This window comes from Nannospalax galili, unplaced genomic scaffold (genome assembly GCF_000622305.1).
Source record: "Nannospalax galili isolate Female #2095 unplaced genomic scaffold, S.galili_v1.0 scaffold2023, whole genome shotgun sequence".
Lineage (NCBI taxonomy): Eukaryota > Metazoa > Chordata > Mammalia > Rodentia > Spalacidae > Nannospalax > Nannospalax galili.
This window is the reverse complement of record NW_008349113.1, coordinates 93848-98520: the sequence shown is the minus strand read 5'-3', so window position 1 is coordinate 98520 and position 4673 is coordinate 93848.

Here is a 4673-nt window from a genome sequence, read left to right as displayed (position 1 = left end):
AATGCTGTAGATGTCAGAAGAGGGCTTTGGATTCCCCTGGAACTGGTGTTAAGGACAGTTCATAGCTGGTGTGCAGGTGCTGGGAATCGAACCTGGGTCCTCTGCAAAAGCAGCCAGTGCTCTTAACCACTGAGCCATCTCTCCAGCCCCACATAGCTTGTTTTTTTATACTACAAGTAGGACTAAAACAACATGTATCAAAGACACTATTTATTCTAGTGTGTCTGTTTAAAATTAGCTAGCTCTCTGTTTCTGAGCATTGTATTATTCTGTGTGCTTTTCTTAATGCCAGCGTGATACCGTTTTGTTTGCCATCATTCTGTAATATTTCAAACCACAGTTAACTTAGACTTCACTTTCCTTACTCATGACGCTTTGGCTTCTAGGAACTTTTCCTGTTCCATTGAAATTTGAGAATGGTTGTGTGATTTTGTGAAAATGTGATTTGGATTTTGATAGGAATTACATTACCCCTGCACATCAGTTTGTGTGGTGTGGATATTTAATAATACTGATGCTACAGTCCATGATGACAGATATTTTCCTATTTCTTTTTGTATTCTTTAATTTCTTTCATTAAGGTTGTAAGTTTTCAACATAAAGATCTTTCATATCCCACAGTAAATTTATTCTTAATTAATTTATTCTTTGATGCTAATGGACCTGAGAACGTTTTCTGGATCTTATTATATTTTGGTATTACGTGAAGAATTGCAAGTAATCATTGTATGTGGGTTTTACATTCTGTAATTCCCCAGATGTTTGAAAAGTGCAAAACATGTTTCTAGATAACCACTACATGAAAGAAATCACAATTAATTTTAGAAAGTATATCAAATTCAATGATAAATTACCACAATATAAAAACTCTTGGGAGGCTGCTGTGGTATTTCATAGAGTGAAGAATGTGGCCATGCATACATACATTAGAGAAAATGACAAATTCCAGGTCACAGATCTAAGCTCCCATGTAAAGATTCTGAAAAAATTAAGAACAAATTAAAGGACGTACCATGAGCCCATGGCCCCTCACATCATGTTTTCTAATTCTCCTTGTAGTCTGTCTCTGCAGCACCCTAGTGGACATGGTACACAGGAGACCTCCAATGCCCAAGTCAAACCAGTGTGATCTTACATCAGAGCACATGGAAAAACTCCGTTTACAGTAGCTGCAAAAAAGAAAAAAGAAAAAAACTCAAAATAAACCTGACCAAAACACATTAAAGAGTTCTACAATGAAAATTTTAAATCCTTAAAGAAAGAAATGGAGGAAGACACCAGAAGATGGAAGGACCTCCCATGCTGATGGTTTGGAAGAATTAATATTGTGAAAATGACCATCCTACCAAAAATCATTTATAGATTCAATGCAATGCCAATCAATATCCCCATGACATTTTTCACAGAAATGGAAAAAAAACATCTTAAGATTCATATCGAAGCACAAAAGACCTTGGATAGCAAAGGCAACCCTGGGCACTAAGAGCAATGCCAGTGGGATTACTATACCAGAGTTTAAGCTGTATTACAGAACTATAGTCATAAAAACAACATGGTACTGGCACAAAAATATACCTGTAGATCAATGGAACAAAATTGAAGACCCAAATATAAGTAAATGCAATATTTACTTATTTGACAAAGGGGCCAAGAATATTTACTGGAGGAAAGAAAACATGTTAAGCAAATAGTGCTGGCAAAACTGGATCTCTACCTGTGGAAAAATGTAAGTAAACCCCATCATTCACCCTGCACAAAAGTCAATTCCAAATGGATCAAAGACCTCAATGCAAAGCCTGAAACTCTGAAACTGTTAGAAGAAAACATTGGGAAAAACCTACAAGATATAGGTGTAGGAAAGTGTAGAAAATGATTTTCTAAACTTACCATCAGTTGCTCAGGAAACAAGGTCAAGAATTAACAAATGGGACCTCATTAAACTAAAAAGGTTCTGTACAACAAAGGAGGCAACCAGGGAAGTGAAGAGAAAACCCACAGAATGGGAGAAAATCTTCACCAGCAACACATCTGACAGAGGTTTAATATCCAGAATATATAATGAATGCAAAAAACGGAGAATCAAGACAAGAAGTAACCCAATTAAAAGATGGGCCAAGGAGCTGAACAGAGAATTCTCAAAAGAAGAAGTAAAGATGGCTATGAAGCATCTTAAAAGATGTTCAGCATCACTAATAATCAGGGAAATGCAAATTAAAACCACTTTAAGATTTCATCTTACCCCAGTCAGACTGGCTAAGATCAAGAGAACAAATATTACCAAATGTTGGAGAGGATGTGGGGAAAGGGTAACACTCATCCACTGCTGGTGGGGCTGCAAAATTGTTCAACTATTTATACGATGGAGTTTTACTCAGCAAGAAAGATGAAATCATGAAATCTGAAGATAAATGGATGGAACTAGAAACTGTTATACTAAATGAAGTAATACAAACTCAGAAAAAAATTGACATATGTTCTCCCTCATATGTGGGTCCTAGAACCAAACCCTGATAAGGGAGTATGTAACCAGACATAATTACAAGAACCAGGATAATGGAAAGGAAACAGGGAGGTAAAGGAAAAGAAAGAACCTGAAAGAGAAGAACAGTAGGTTACTGGCCTTAATAAGGGAGATATGGATAAAATTGGGTTAGTTTAAGGGAGAGGGGAGGGAAGAGTATACAAGGAACCTAGGGGATAAAGGGAAAGAAGGAGCTCAAGAGAGGTAGGACTGTAGGAGAAGGGTATTATTAAGGGAGAAAGGGGGGAAATGGGGGTACTTTAAGTGGGAAAACCATGATGGAGGGGTAAAACAATGTGAGAGATAAATAATGCCTAGCTAGTTTTAAAAATCAGAGGGAAGCATTTTACTCCAACAACCTATTGACAAATTATACATAGCAGATCAAGAAATATATGTCTAGGTAAGCTTTATCTGAGAACAATTGATTTTGCCCAAGATTTATCTACATGACACACAGTAATTAAAATTACCAGACCGGTGGAACTAAACTTCTTGAATGTTTAACAGACATACTTTGAGATCTATAATAATTTGGTCAGAGGGACATAAAGGACACTTTTTGCTCCTTGCCCTCCTAGGTCGACTAGTTCCAGGGGACTATGAGCATACCTCAAAATGTCCTGTAATTGTGGTGGGTTACCTATCTCTTGATCAAGGAGACCAAGGAAACCCAACTAGATGGACTTGAACCAGTGTCCAGTCTACAAAGAGGAGGGTCAACACAGAGGAATCATTTCCTCCATACTTCCATGTTAAGCCAACCATGGTTGAGTAGGACCTTTGACTTATCTTCACATAGGCAGAACTGGTAAAAGGATCCAGGGGCTCCTCCCCAGCCCCTGTGACCCCTGAGGAACAGATCCTCAAAAGACCTTAACTGTAAAAATAAATTGGTTTATCTATGCCAATTGTATGGCCTTAAACACTCAAAAAGAAAGTATAACCAAAGATTAAAAGGGCCAATATAATTTTTTAAGAGTCCATATGCATAGCTAAAGGCTACATAACAAGCAGCAATGCCAGACAGGAAATACCTTCTTTTGAGTTGTTGGCCAGGGTGGCACAAGGGACTCCCATAGAGTAACCCAGCATAGAACTGGGAAAATGAACAGCAGACCCCAATGTTGTCTAAAGGAATATTGACAACTGATTGCTGCTAGATGAGGAACACATGACCTGCCTAAAACAAAGACCTCTAGATAGGTTGACTAGATTCACCAGATGGACAAGTAGTGGGGAATGGCTGGGTTGCCAACAACACAGCAGGCAGTAGCAGGGATATCAGAGTGTAAGGGTTCTAGTGAGGGTAGGGAGGATATGGGAGGGTGCCACCTGGGAAGTGATTGTATGGTTGAATAAGATGGTTTGGGATATACTGTGTGATATATACACACATAAAAAAATCAACAAATTTTCAAAAATGTATTATATTTGAGGAGGAGGCATGGAAATTTACATCATGTTCATTAGTAGAGGTGATAAACATTATCATTGAAATCTACCTGATGACTTTATAGACATACACAGGCGCCAAGGATCCAAGTACAATTGATTATGACTAGTAATAGATACCTACAGATTAGAGATCCATGTGCCAACATCTCAGTGTTAATAACAAAAACAATGAGTCTTTCTGCAAGGAACACTATATTCTAAAATGAAATGGAGATCTTTTTTAAAGGTTAAAAACTCATTCAATTTTATGTCTTATAGGGCTTATACTGAATTCAACATTGTATAACTGTATTAATTCAACAGCAAACCTGCAAATTTTATAGCTAAATTTTTGAAAGAGCTGTGCCTTTTCTCTGGAAACTGTTATTGAGCATATTAAAGCTGTAATGATATGCTTCTTCTAAAAAAATAAAAAATAAAATTAAAAAAAGGTAGGAAACAGCATATTTTTAAATGCAATGGAGATCTTTAAAGTGTAAAAACTCATTCAATTTTATATCTTACAGTGTTTATACTCAGTTCAATATTGTAACTGTATTAATTCAACTGTGAACTAAAAATTTACAGCCACTTTTGAAAGAGATGTATCCTTCCTCTGGAGTTTGCTACTGAATATATTAAAGCTGTAATAAAATGCTTCTTCTAATCATGTGGTTATTAAAACTTTTTAAAAATTAAAAATACAATAATTTTT